This window comes from Amborella trichopoda, chromosome 1 (genome assembly GCF_054954075.1).
Source record: "Amborella trichopoda isolate Santa Cruz 75 chromosome 1, AtrichopodaSantaCruz75HAP2 v2.0, whole genome shotgun sequence".
Taxonomy (NCBI): Eukaryota; Viridiplantae; Streptophyta; class Magnoliopsida; order Amborellales; family Amborellaceae; genus Amborella; species Amborella trichopoda.
The window spans coordinates 42,309,735-42,325,173 of record NC_142336.1 but is presented as its reverse complement, the minus strand read 5'-3'; the positions used below and the strand labels follow the sequence as shown (position 1 = coordinate 42,325,173).

General features: G+C 36.3%; 1 long non-coding RNA gene across 1 annotated transcript; it reads left to right on the top strand.

Annotated features, from left to right (window-relative positions):
• The first annotated feature begins 2,149 nt into the window (after positions 1-2,149).
• On the top strand, positions 2,150-4,429 carry LOC148783844 (uncharacterized). The gene is made up of 3 exons (XR_016055066.1): positions 2,150-2,671; positions 3,749-3,941; positions 4,091-4,429. It is a non-coding gene; the product is annotated as an uncharacterized LOC148783844 (long non-coding RNA).
• Positions 4,430-15,439: the final 11,010 nt, after the last annotated feature.

The window sequence follows — 15,439 nt, the reverse complement described above, 5'->3', positions numbered from 1 at the left end:
GAAATCTATCCTTCTGCTCCCTTGATCTTTTCAAGGCTCACATTTACTTCCACCCCTGGTTGGCCAACAGGGTCAAGTTTTGGCACGATATTTGGCTGGGCAGTTCTCCCCTAAAGGACCTATTGCCTCTTCTTTTCCAAGTGACTCTCAAAACGGAATCCATGGTGTCTGACCTCTTTGTACCCCAGGGTTCTTCTCACTTTTGGAATCCAAACTTCCGCAGGCCAGTAAACAACCATGAAGTTGAAGAATTCCTCCATCCATTTCTATTCTTCACTTATCTTTCTCTCTGCATTTGGAGGGGTTCAACTAATCTGGTCCCCCTCCACTTCGGGTCACTTCTCAGTTTCCTCTTTCTACAACATACTCCATCCCCCCTCCTCTCCCACGTCCCTCTCTCCCCCTATCGTTAGTAAGGCTTGTTTCTTCTTCATTTCCCCCAAAATTCAGGTCTTCTCCTGGATTGCCCTATCTGAAAGATCTCTCACTGTCAACTAGATCCAAAGGAGGAGAGTCCCCATCGCCAACAGATGTGTAATGTGTAGGCCGATGCGGAGACCAATGCCCACAACTTCATCCACTGTGAAGTGGCATTGACCCTCTGAGGAGACATACTCCAACTATTTAACTGGTCATGGGTCACCCTGCGATCTGTTCCCCACCTTTACCCAATATCTCTACCCTGTCCCATGGTTGAAATCAGGTTCCCTCCTGTGGTGTGCCTCCATTGCAGCCACTCTATGGGTTCTTTGGATGGAGTGCAAAAACAGAACCGTTAAGGGAGAGAGGACACCATTGAAGCTCTTAAGGCCTGGATAAAATTGTTGATTATCTTTTGGGCCAATAACAACAACCTTTTCCGACATCTTGCCTGTGCTGATTTTCTTCTTAATTGGCAAACTTTGCTCATTTTAAGCCCTGCTCGCGCACCCCGAACCTGGTCAAGTTGAATTTTGATGGTTGCTCACTCAGGAACCCAGACCCAGCTGGGATTGGTGGCATCTTTAGAGACCATCTCAGTGTCATGCTGACATCCTTCTCCAGATCCATCAGCCACACCAACTCCATCATGGCAGATGCCATCGTGCTCCTCGAAGGGCTATGCATTTTCAACCTCAGTCGGAGCCCGACTCTAATCATAGAAGGGGATGCAAAAAATGTCATCTCCTGGTCCTCTTGCTCTTCCCCTTGCCCTTGGAGGTTGTCTCACATCTTCGACAAGATCTTCCATATTTGTAGGCCTATTATTGTTTCATGGTGACATACGTGGTGCGAGGCAAACTCTACAGCAGATGCCCTGGCTAAAGCAGCAATATCGCAGCACCAAGATGGGGCCCTTGTAGAACAGCAGTAAGTTCCTGGATCACCATTTTTTTGTACCTAAAAGAGATACTGTAAAGCATTTTTTGGACTCTCCTTTGGGGCAAAATTTTATCCAGAGCACCCAACTAGTGGGTTTACCCATTTCTTGTACAATGGATACTTCCTCTTCAACACAAGATAAACAGTTTAAAAAAAGTACATGCGCATGCGTATAATAATGGTTGTCATCACTAGTGGACTGTAGAGATGAGTGGCTTTTCTGCTCAAGTCCACTTTTGTCTGTCATAGTAACAGCAGTTTGTCTTGGATGCCCATTGACGATGATAGGCAGTGGATGGCTGGTTTCTCCATTGATGATGATAGATGATGAAAGGATACTCATGCATCATTTGCATGGCTACACGGTTAGCAATGAGTGCATCCACTTTAGATTCCAAAGTTGGATCATGGGGATGGACTGTGGTTCTGATGATGGGCATCATTTTGATTTGCAATTGTTCATAGTTCACAATGACATAAAAAACTCAAAGTTGCTAGTCCTCTGCAGCTCTTGGGAAGTTTCTGGAATGATCCAAATGGACATATGACAATCGCTCTTTGTGGTGTTTTTTTTTTTTGACATCTTAACAGGTAAGAATGGAATCATTGATGTTACATGGTGGCTCTGCCACATTGACCACCCAGGACAAAGGCCAATTACTGATGGCTGCTCGCCCTTTGTTCCCATGTGCTGCCTTCCAAGCAATTCTGCCTCCATTTTGTGGGCATAAAACACTTCAAAACAAACTCAGTGCAGGACTTATAAATAACAAGGGTGAAGGATAAAAAGGCAGGCGAATTATCTTGTAATATTGTTATGAACATGAATTGAAACACACAATCAAGGGAAGAGGCCAATCCCAAAAAACAGTCCTAAGAGCCATCTTGTGCGGCTCCCTCCTTAGCGAGTGTGTCAGCTGCTTTGTTTCCTTCCCTCCAAATATGCCTCCATAAGACCTGCGTATCCCTGCAAAGGTGGTTAATCTCCTAAAAAATATGAGCTAGGACCCAGTGTGGGGGAGAATATTTGGAAGCCCAAGCAATAACGTTCTTGGAGTCTCCTCAATGGTGAGGGACTCGAATGTGAAGGGAGGAAGGAGCTTGGCATCCTCATGTCGCGTGGTTTCCTCTGCCTCCATAGAGTCGGAATAACCTATGAATTTAGAAATGGACGCAATAGTGGATCCTGAGTCATCCCTGAGTATAGCGCCAAGTCCTTTTTCCTTTTACCAACCAAGCAAGTAGGCCAGAAGAGTTGAATGGAGTTCTTCCAAGCTTAGCAATGGCCAATATGCTTGGGTTTGTGAATGTAATTGAGAGCCAAATTTGGACTACTACTTCTGGTTCATTATTTATTTTGTTTCACTTGCGACTTTGTTTTATGTGGTGCTTTGAAAACCTTGGCTCTCTACCTTGGTAACGTTTACAACTTCTTGTTGGCAATACTTTAAGAGCGCATGTACTATGCTCCTGCGAGAGCATACTCTGCATTTACTCCTCCTCCAGGAAGACTTTGGAGGATTTTTTGATTTCAGAATTTGGGAAACACTAAGTATCCTTATTTGATTTATTTCAAAATAAAAACTGTGGATTTTGAGTTCTCTAAACACTTGGACCCCACCCTAAAACAATTGGATGGTCTCTATTCAATCTTGATGCATTTTATTTTCAAGCATATAGTGGAATTTTTTTCTTTTTTTTTCTTGAGGTTAGTCTATAGGTTGAAGACTTTACATCCCCACAATTTGAGGTCCTAAAAATACTCCTAGATTGGGTTTTACCTGATGAAATAAATGCAGAATATGCTCCCACGGGAGCATGGAACCTTTTGGCTGTCTTTAATATGAACAGAGTGAAAATATATGTCATTGATATCAAACATGGAACATTTATTTTGGGGTTTTGCCTTTTATGCATGCGATGCAGCTTTTGTTTTTGTTTTTCTTTTTTAATCTTTTGTATAAGACTAATTATGATTTGTCTTGCCTCCAGAAAATTAATCATGTTTGTCAAACATATCCATGTCATCCTTGGTGAATTGTCTCTAGTGCTCAATGATTTACTTTGATTCTTGATTGTATATGCATTTATTCTTGTCATATTTTCTATTTAAATTTTAATAGATCCTTGTTTCTTCTACATGTTGCGAAAGCTGAAGAACATGGTTCGCTTTGAAGAATATGTGCTTTTTGAACACATGCATGTGTGAAATGCATTGCATGTAAAATTATGTTGGTTCCATTGTGGTCACTTAACATGGAAATACGTTAGTCGAAGCTTGTATGAGATACTGTTTCATTGCCAGAACTTGTTCCTCTGCTGCATCGTAAAACAATAGTAGCATCCAAAAATTACTAGCTTGTATGAGATACTGTTGCATTGCCAGAACTGGTTCTTCCGCTGCATTGTAAAACAATGGTAGCATCCAAAAATTACAATGATTCACTGCTCAAGACCACAACTGTGGGGGAACCCTCGATGGACCTAGTTTTTGATGCACTTCAAAGAAGGTTCTTTGGGTTTTCACCGCAGTCATAAAATGGACAAGGAGAGAAGTCACGTGTTTCAGGCCTCTTAAGGTGTTGTTTCCCACTAGCCAGACTGTGAAACCTTAAATTCCTTTTCCAAATGCCATCTTTTTTCCTCATACGTATACTAAATAACACGATTGTAAACTTTCTACACAACACTAACTTTGGATTTTCTTTTTCAAAATGAACATCTATAGGTTTGGGTCTTACGACTTCTACAAAAAGAAGAAGTTTGTGCAGAGAAAGTGGGACATGTGAAGATGCACGAGTTCGTGAGGAACTATGCTTCACTTCTCTGGCGTTCTGCACTCCTCTCCTCTGATGCCCATGGATAAAGAGATAGAGTACATAAAGCCGTGTACTACAGAAATAGATGGAAATACAAGTAAAATGACACTATTTCCCTGTGACTAACAACATGTTCTTCTCACACTGATGTTCTTTATTCATGAACATCAGTTTGTTGACCAAGATTTGAGAGTGGCTTTGTCTGCGGACAGGTATTTATAAAAAAGATGCATATGTTCATGAGCAAATTTCTTTGGTTAAGTGGCTATTTCCCTAATTGTTTTTGTGCTTCCACGAAAACTGAATTAAAGGAAACCTGGACCGAACTTGGAATATCAAATTGGAGTTGGAGTTGTCATGAGAAATTTGTATCTTTATAACCCATGTAAACAAATAACCTTACTACAGGTAGAAGGCATCTCATAGGGAGAAAATGGGTTTTAAGAGGAATGAGAGATTAGGTTTCTAGAGAAAGAAAATGAGTTTTTAGAGAGATTGAGTTTTTAGAGAGAAAAAATGGGTTTTTAAGTAGAACGAGAGATTGGGTTTTAGAGAGAAAAAGAGATTGGATTTTTTAAAAGAGAAAGAGAGAGATTCGGTTTTAAATAGAGAAAATAGGTTAGGATTAGGTTTTTAGAGATAAAGATATTTGAATTTTTATAGAGAGAATAAGTTTTAAAGAGAGAAAGAGGTTGGATTTTTAGAGAGAAGAGAGATAAGTAGAGATTGGGTTTCTAGAGAAAGAAAATGAGTTTTTAAAGAGAATAAGAGAGATTTGGTTTTTAGAAAGAAAAAGTTTTTAGGGAGAGAGAGAGAGATTAGGTATTAGAGAGAAAAAGAGAGATTGAGCTTTTAGAGAGACAAATAGAGATTGGATTTCTAGAAAGAGAAAATGGGTATGAGATAAGGCGGGAGAAAGAGAGAGATATATGGGGATAGTTTACTAATGGATTACCAAACATAAGAAACTGGTGCACATGAATTCTAGATATGTTGACCGAACATGGGAAAAAAATAAAATTGGAAAGCTATTACACAGTAAACTGTTTACATATGAAAATTGTTTTATAGACAGCATGCATCAAACGAACCTTTAGTCTCTTATGCAAGAAAAAACTAAAAACTTTCTTATCGCACCACATTAAATGTACTATATCGGCTGCCCTTGCTTCATTCAAAAGCCAAAAAGATTATTCCCATTTTATATTTTCATAGTCGTGGGATGGGTTTCCGATGCTGGCAAATGGTACAATTATTTTCTATTGTTGCATGTCGGATCTCCTAAATTAGGGCCTGTTTGGCAAATTAGAATATTCAAATTTTTGAAAATTTAAATAAAAGCATTGCTTGCTTTTCATATATCTGAATTATATATTATCTCGATATTTGTCTTTTTGTGCATGTTTAATTTATCTTCCTGTATTTTAGAAATTTTTAAGATTTAAGATACTTGATTGTTTGGATAATAAAATCACAATAAATTGAATTTTTTTCATTAAGCACACTTGATTTGTAAAAAACTTGTATTTTTTCTTGCTACTAAAGATAGGCACTTCTCATAAAAAATATGTATAAAAACCAATAATTTATAGAAGCACAAGGTAATAAAGATAAAAAGAGGGAGTTCATGGGTAACATCAAACCTTTATTTTTAGTAAGATATTAAGATTGCACGAGAGGAATAGAAGGAGACCATTTGTTTTTAATTGAAATTTTATTGGCGTTCTATATAAGAAATTTGCTCCATTAAAAAATCAATATTGAGACATAATCCCAAATTAAGCTAATTGTGAAGAAGTTTTTTAAAAAAAAATATCGGGCAGATTTATAAAAACTTGAAAAGATTGAAAATTGACGATCCAATATGCATTACAAGAAGCACTATTTCCAAAACTTGAAATCTAATTTTTTTTTTCATGTCCATGAGGTCGAGATGATCAATTTGAAGATATTTGAGCTTCAAAACACCCTCTTGTACTGAAATGTTTTGGGGCATGCTCTAAAGAAAAAAGAAGTGCAACAGGGTCAAAGCATTCACCCTTTATGGGCCTTCTAGCACTGGCAATCTCTCAGAGCTCGAATAGAGAATCCAATTCTCTTCCTCTTTCAAAAGTCATAACTTTAGTGATTAACAAATTATAAATTTATTGCATAGGGCAATGAGCGGATCATGACTTTACAATATGTGCTTTCAATTCTGCTAAATCCAATGGAGGGTCTTTCTCCACTACAGAACCGACAATTAGGTTTTCCTTCTCAGCTAAATCTAGAGGAGGTCGTGATGGTTTTTCTTCTCTGACAGGGTAGTTGACATTCAGGTAGCCTCCATGGTTGAGAGTGAGCTACTGAGAGAGTTTCTTGGATTGGAAGGAGCCATCCTCTTTCTCAAGGATTTCCTAGTCCTGCAAATCGATCTCATATGTGACAAAAGGGACGCAAGAGAGAGAGGTGTTCAACGAATATTTGTTGCTTTACCACTGTTGCACTTTTTAGAGAGAGAGACGTTATAGAGGGTTGGGGGCTTGAGAGCTGTGGGTTTGAGAGAGAGAGAGAGGAGAGAGATGTGTGGGTTGTAGAGAGAGACGGTATGCGCTTGTGGGTTTCACAGAGAGATGAAAGAGATGGTGTGGGTTTTAGAAAGACAGTATGCTCCAGTGGGTTTTACAAAGATAGAGAGGAGAGAGATGTGTGGATTTAGAGAGAAACAATATGCTCGATTTTGAAAGAGAGAAAAGAGAGGTCATTTCATAAGTTGTTTGGGTCGATTATATATGGTCAAAACGGGTTATTTGGGTCAAAGGGTTAGGCAGATACAAAAAATTGGAATTTTATACTGCAAAAAAAAGTTTTGAAACTTTAGATCTTTTAATAAATAAGTTTCAAAACCGTACAAGAGAAACGAAAATTGTTTTATTAGAAGGTCCAGATAATATATTACAAGCACTATTTTCATGACTTCAATTTAATTTAATTTTTTTTCTTATAGAATGTTGTTATATTTTTTAACATTAGAACATCTTTCTATAGAGTTTTTAGGTGCACCTTAGCTTTCTAGTAAAAGGTTGTTTTCCTTGATAATATGAAATTTATTTTCCCGATGAATTTCTACAATGCTGACTGCTACCTTGTTGCACCACAGCCAATAATGACATTGCTGTATACAAAATTGGGAAGGTAAACTATGAACCCTAAATCTAAAAAAGTCCCGAATAAATAATAATTCAACATAAACAATAAATCTTCCAAGAGTGCTCGATACTCGCAATCACAAGAACTAGGCATGCAATTAATCTCTATAGATGCTGAGCACCCAACGATCACGATCTATTGAAGAGAGGAATGCTTATAACATATCACAATCATCGATATTAAGGGTGATGCATGTTACGGGTGATTATTAATAGTGTATGTGACCATTTTAACAGTAATTTCACAAGTCTTTTAAAGCTCTATATAACGAGCCTTCTTCCCATTATAAAGAAACACAATATATACCATTATCTATACAAAATTCTAGAAAGAATAAAAAACTCATCCATTTCTCTCTACGTCTCTTTTTTTTTTTTCTCTTTAAAATACAAGACTCTTAGGCCTATACAATAGGCTTCTTGTTTGGGTGCATAAAACTAGAAGTGCAACAAATTGCATTTTCTTATGCACACCATTTACAATAGGGTGCGGTTGGTATTGAGCCGATGCCCTAAACAATCAAAGTAAAATGCACCTTCAAATAAGGTCAAAAAATGTAGTTTCAATAATGGAAATCTTTGTGATAGTCTTAAAATATATTTTCATTTTTAATTATAGAATTTAAAACTTAAAAAATAGTGTAAACGGAGGAGATTTATAAAAACTTGAAAAACTTGAAAATTGACAATAAAAAAATGAATTACAGTGTGTACTATTTTAAAAACTTGAAATCTATTTCTTTCCGTATCCATGCATCTTAAGGTCGAGATAATCAATTTGAGAATATTTGAGCTTCAAAACAACCTTTTCTAGTGGAATTTTTGAGACGAGTTCTAATTTGAATCTTTAGAGCATCACACTCGTATAAACTTTTTCCTTTCATGCCCGGGAGTTTGACTAATTTGTTCATATATATATATATATATATATATATATATATATATATATATATATATATATATATATATATATTTGCCCATTTTCACTCAACCGATGTGGAACACAATGTTATAGGAAAAGTATTTAGTGGCCCCACATTACCACAATGTACACTTGTTCGCCCAACGACCACTTTAGGTAATTTGAATGACCGTAAACTTCTCAACGCCTTTGATTAGTGGAAAAAATTATATTAAAGGTTGTTATCTTTCTTGTAGAAATAAGTTTGTACATTTTTTATTTTATTTAAATTGGATAGGTGGATTTGACACTTTCTAAAGGACGATCACTTTTTTATTACCAAATATACAGTCATTTATCCAAAATTACAAGCATCACCTCCCCAATCTCATAGGTTTTTTTTTCAAAAGTTGGCAATGCAAGTACCCGATAGGAGTAGGGATAATTTTTTGAGAAAATTACAAAAAAACCCCAAGCTCACACTTTTTATGCAACTTGCTTCTAATCTAACTTTTTCTCTCAACTTTTTCTCTTATTGGTATTAATTGTAGGGACGAGTTTGTGAAGGAGCTTGCTGTTGTTTTGGGATGTAAGTGGGTTTCCATTTATTTATTTAGGGATTTCTATTACTGTGGGGAGGGAACCTATCTCGGTATGAGATATTGTTTTCCATAGTGTCCATGTTAAACTGGACTTGTGAAAACCAAAATATTTATCCTTGAGAGGAAGGGTAACTTTGTTACAGTCTTGCTGGCAAACTTACTAATATACCAGATGTTAGTTATGTAAATGTTGTCTTCTATAGTTAAAAAAATTGAGAAGATGATGAGATATTTTTTGTGGTCCGATGTTGAGAATAAGAAATTTCATCTTCTTCGATGGGATAAAGTATGTACACCCAAAAGCAACTGTAGATTGGGCATTAAAAAGGTGGGGTTACTTAACCAAGCTTTGTTATCCAAATGGTGGTCCCTTAGAGATCATTTATGGTTCCAAATCCTTTCCCACAAATATGGAATGGATAGGCTTGATGTTTGGATTGGGGGTGGGGGTGGAAGCCAGAGCCATTCTAGTATTTGGCGTGATATTTATCTGTGCAAACAACTAATTTTGAGTAATATACGATGGTTGGTTGGTGACAGCAGAAAGATATTATTTTGGAATAAAAAATGGGTTGGGGAGATGCCTCTTAAATGGGCTTTCCTAGACACATTTGATGGAATGGTGCTGCCTAATGCCAATGTTTCAGAAGTGGTTGAATTTATGAGTGAAGGTATGGTATGGAATGTCAATTTCAACTATTATAGGATAAATGTAACAACTCTGTCTAGCTATCTCGCCCTTATGGATATGCTCAATAAGGTTGTTATTCATAAAGAAGTAATGAGGTAGTCTGGGAAATTGAGAATGATGGTCTATTCTCAGTTAAATCACTCTACCGGCTTCTCTTTCATGATCGGGTTAGGAGGTCTCTACCTCAGGTGGCATATTTCTGGAAGTGGCCTATTCCTCATAAAGTTCAGGTATTTCTATGGTTCGCTGCACAATATAAGGTGTTAACTGTGGATAACCTTATCAAGAGAGGTAAGATCCTCCCAAATATATGTCTGATGTGTACTGATGATGGTGAGTCAGGAACCCATTTGTTTTTGCACTATGTGGTGGCAACTAGGATATGGTCGTGGTTTATGGCTCGTGTTGGTGTTTCACTTGTTATGCGCCAATGTGTATTTGGTGTGGCAACTAGCCTTAATCTTCCTCATCTTCCCAAGGCAGGTAAGAGGGTATGGCAGATTAGCTTAGCTGCGATTCTATAGGAAGTTTGGAAAGAGAGGAATAATAGAACCTTTGAAGGGGTCGATTTAGCTTTTGACAGACTTCTCAACACAATTAAGCATTACTATATGGTATTGGTTGTCTATTGTACCTGAGGGCTAGGCCATTGCTGAAATTGATGTATCTCTCAACCTTGATAACTTTTATTGTTTGAATTTTACAAAGTGTCGACCGAGATCAATTTGGACTCTTCCGTCTCTGCGTGGCTTAACTAAAAATAGATGGTGGTTCCTTGGGTAACCCTGGTTTGGCTGGATTTGGTGGGGAGGTTCGGGATTGGAATGTGAATGTTATTTTCTCCTATGCAGGGCCAGCTGGTGATACTACTGCTAATTACGCTGAGCTTTTTGCCCTTTGTAAGAGTTTGAAGATCATCTTGGCTAAAAATCTGGGACCGATTGTGGTTGTTGAAGGTGATTCACATAATGTGATTAGCTGGTACAAGCGAGAGATGAAAATCCCCTAGACGTTGAGATCGCTATGGCTGCAAACCTTGAAGTCATCAGATCACCTCTCAATCTCCTTTGTTCATATTTATCGAGAGGCTAATGATGTGACTGATTCCTTGGCTAAGTGTGATGCTACAGTTTCTTCAATTGTGGTAGCGAATAATGTAATCTTATCTTTATAATTTCCCATTATCAATAAAACTTTGTTAACATTAGTAAAAACAAATAGAATCAAAGAATTTTATTTTATTAATTAATTACCAATCCACAAAAAAATATAAAATATAAAATTACTGAAAACCAAAAAGCAACCACAACACCGACATTTACGTGGGAATCTCTTTGAAAGAAAAAAACCACGTGATAAACAAAATAAAATCCACTAAGAAAAGGTACAACGATTCTTCTCAAGCCGATTGAATGTGGCATAAGGATGTGGGAACAAGAAAAATAAATAAATCCATAGTTATTTATGTGAGATTGGGTTTACAGCTGTATCTAGGCTAGTTCCAACATCAGATCTGCAAAATTCCCTCTAAGCTTAGTAATCATAAAAATAAGTAGGGTTATGTCGAATTCCAATCTAAAGATGAACCAACCTTAGAAGAGAGAGAAATTATCTAAAATGTTTAAAGAGGGAAATATCAAAAAAATTTAGAGAGAGAAACTACCTTCAAATTTTAAGTTTTTGATATATAACATATCTTAAAATTTTAGAGAAAAACTATGTGAAAATAGTTTAGAGAGAAAATCAATAGAAAGTTTTTAAAGAGAGAAATTATCTCAAAGCTTTATTGTTGAGTTCCAAGGTAGAAATAGGAGGGAAGTCGGCATTGCCGGCGGTCTGAGAGGGATAAGGTCCTAGGACCCGATTCGCCTTCGGACCGTAATTTGACGGCACCCATACTCTTCCAACTATTCAATTTATTTGTACCAGAAATCAAGAGGGGCCCACATTTTCGATTATAAACAATTGGTTGCTTCAGAGGCTCGTCTTTCTCTCTTTGAGTTTCCAACAAATTATCTTAATATGCATTTTTCTCTTGGAGTAATTGTAATGAATATTATATTTTCTTGATCTGGATTTGGATCTGGACCTGCCTTGATCTTCCAGTCTCTTTGCACTTTTCTCATTAGATCTCCTCTGACGATTAAACCATCTGCATTTGGTTAAGCATTACCATGTCTCTTCTTCAAATTATTAGAGAGAAGAGTTGGAAATCACATTCTCCATCTCTATGATATCTTTTTCATAAAGCAATGTTGTGACTAGATGATTATACGAATGAGGGAGTTAGAATAATAAAATTACAACCTTATCCTCATCATCCATTTTACCATCAATATTCATAATTCACAATTTTCTATTTCTACAAAACCCCTCAAAAGTTTCCCTCTAATTTTTTGGCTCTTTTCTCTCTCTAAAATAACCCATATAAAGAAAAAGCAAACTCCATATGGAAAGTACATGGAGCCAATCTTAAAACACTAACTTTATATAATCCCATAAAATAGGGATTCAAGGCATATATATCAACATTAAGTTCCCTTCTTTGTAATAGGTCCGTCTAATATTCTGGTTACGCCTAAAATAATTATCATGGAGAACCAACAATCTCACTCCACCAACAGTCATGAATCAATCTGGTGAGGAGTAAAACATTAACACGGTCGACATAATTAGAAGACATTTCTTATTTCATGTCAATTATTCTTTCAAAATAATAATAATAAGGAAAAACAATCAACATATTCAATACCATATACAAAGGATTACTTACTGCAATCTATAAATTTCCAATTAGTCATCCTCATACAATTATTTCAGTATCCATGTTAATTATAGTAAAAGTGCAAATAAGTAAGCTAGGCTATGGTTAATGGTAAAATTTCATGAACAAATATTATTCTTAAATTAACACTTAATATTATCATTGAAAAAAAAAATGCCAATTATTAGATTGAAATTTCACATGCCAAAAAAATAGTTAAACAAGCACATAAACCCACAATCCGCCATCCTTTATTGTTCTACTTTAACGATTAACAAAAGAGATTCAATTTTTTTTCCAAAATACTTGTAATGCATCCCATCAGTAAGGCCCTCTCAAAATGTATAAATATATTTTATTATTAAAGTGATTTTATGACCCAAAGAATAGGCTTTTTGAGCTCCAAAACCCCAATCCTCTATTACTCATATTTTTTTTCCCAACTTAACACACAACCATTACACATTTCTGGGATTTTCTTGATGATTGGACCAACTGTCAATACACTAGAGTTACTGATTCAATGCGAACAAAAATCATGAAAACCACTATTAAAAAATAAATAAATAATATGAATAAAAAAGTATGGGATGTTAAACCTACCTGAATAATAGTCGATAGATTGTCAAATGTCTGCGGTTGTGGAGCTTTTGATGGCTGCTCTGCAGAGAGAGTGAGAGCTCTGGGTAGAGAGAGACAGGATAGAGAGAGAGCGAGAGAGAGCAGAGAAGAAATAATGGGAAGAATGGTCAAACGGTGTTTAGGGGGCACTCCAAAAACCTGTCTGATGATATGAATACCGAACAAGTTAGACTTACCTACTATCCGGTATCAGAAATATCAGAGATCTAACTAACAAAAGAAAGCTGCTATCCGATAGTCGAAATGGCAGACATAGCCAATGCTTTTCCGAAAGAATAGGCCCTCTTGTCTGGTGTTGTTATTGTGGGACAAGAGGGCCACTTAGGTGAAAAACAAAAACCACCCCGAGGGGGTAGTCCTCGTAATTTATGAAAAAAAAGGTAATCAAATGATAAAAAAAAAGCCCTAAATAGTGTTCGTACGTAAATTTCTCTCTCTTATATAACTATTGTATGAAAAGAACGAAAAAAGTTTATTATGCATTATAGTGTCCTCATGACTCATTTTACCTACTATTTTGTAGAATACAAACAAAATAAAATAAGGAAAAAGTTCATATAAGGTTGCAACCTTATACAGTTGAAGTAAGGTGCACCTCAAAAATTCTACAGTGGAACAGCCCTCTAACTGATCATCTCAACCTTGTGATGAATGAACAAGAAGAAAAAAAAGAATTCCAAGTCCAAAAAATAGGGCATCTTGTAATAAGTTATTTAGACTGTCTATTTTCAAAAGTTTCAAGTATTTCTTGATCTGTACCATTTTTGAAATTTTAAATTTTGAAGTCATCATAAAGTTTACTAAGTCGAGATGATATCTCTAGGTAAATTTTATAGGTGCTCCTTACTTCTACAGTATAAGGAGGCAACCTTATACAAACCTCACCCATAAAATAATGGCCTTCTTACTAATCTTTAGCTTGAAGCACACCATATTTCATACGCTCATATCGTCGCAGAGGCACTCCTAGCCTATGCACAGTTGCCGGTCGAGCTCATCGCTTCTCCCGAGCAACCCAAACTTCACCGTGGTGGACTTGTGGGATTTAACCATGGAAAATCCAGACTTGAATGTAGTGGATTGGTAGATTTGACCACGGGAAACTCAGACTTGACCGCGGTGGACTTGTGGATTTGACCCCCTGCAACCCAGACTTGATCACCGTGCATTTGTGGTTGGCTTGCGGAACTCGACTATAAGAATTAATTGCAACGAAAAGTATACCATGGCGTAATGTGCACTATAGAAGTGCAATGAGTGCATCATGCATAACTTCTTGTGACTATTGTAAACTGCACTAATTAATGGCTGTTTAGAAATTGCATAACTACTCAGTGAATAAGTGTTGATACTTGTGTGGCCATGGGGCCTTTAAACGTGCAATATTTCTCTCTCTTATAATTTAATGCTTATCACAAAAAAAGGAGGCTTCTTAGAGAGAGAAAGTGTCGTTACTTAACGACTAGAAAGTAACCACCAATTTTTCAGGATTACACGGCCACATTTTCTCAGATTTCAGGAGAAAGCCAAATGTTGGAGAGCGGTATCGTCCATCCCTCTTCAAGAAGGGTGTCATGGCCATGGAAAGGTACACAGAAATTTAAAAAGTGGGTCCATCTCTGCCCTCAAGTTTTTTCAACATTGGTATTAGAACAAGTTGTTGAAGCATGGTGGGCTCATAACCTATAGGTCCCAATTTTTTTTGGTATTTTATATCTTTTTTTTTTTCTGAGTTTAATTTACAGTAACTTTGATATTGTGCTTTGTCATTCACGTATATCTTGCTGTAATTTTTTTTTCTAACCTTAAATTTAATAGTTTGAATTTATTTTATTTTTTAAAATTTCTCTCTCTTAATTTATTGCTCCTCATTTGCGATTCAGTGTTTGTTTTTACTGGTATTGTTGGTTTTGGAATATTTTCTCTCCATAAATTCTTTTGCCATATTTTCTCTCTCTAGATTGCATTTGGCTTACGTGATCATAGCGTACTCGGATGAGTCCTCTCTTTAATCTTTTGTAGAGAAAAGTTAAAGAGATAAAGATGCTAAAAGAATCATCAAAAGAATAGGAAGAGAGAGAAAATAAGTTTAAGGTTGTTGCAGAAGAGTTATCTTAACTTAGCATATGCCTCAATATTAGGTTCTCTCTCTACGCCTTAATATTAGGCTCTCTCTCTAGAGTAAGAACAAGTTGTGTAGTTATTTTCTCTCAGATCAAGTTGCTGATACAGTACATACTTGAGCCCACAAAAAATAAGGCGAATAATTCTTATCTCTATTTTCTAATAAAATTAATAATAATAATAATAGTAATTTGTAAAGACAGTAAAAATAAAAAAAAAATTCTTCTACTCTATGCAAGGAACCTGAACATCTAAATTTGTGTATTGTTATACTTTTTTTACTAACCATGGACTGCTGAAATTCAGGCGGCTGACATCTTCTTTCTTCTATCTTTTTGTTGTTGAA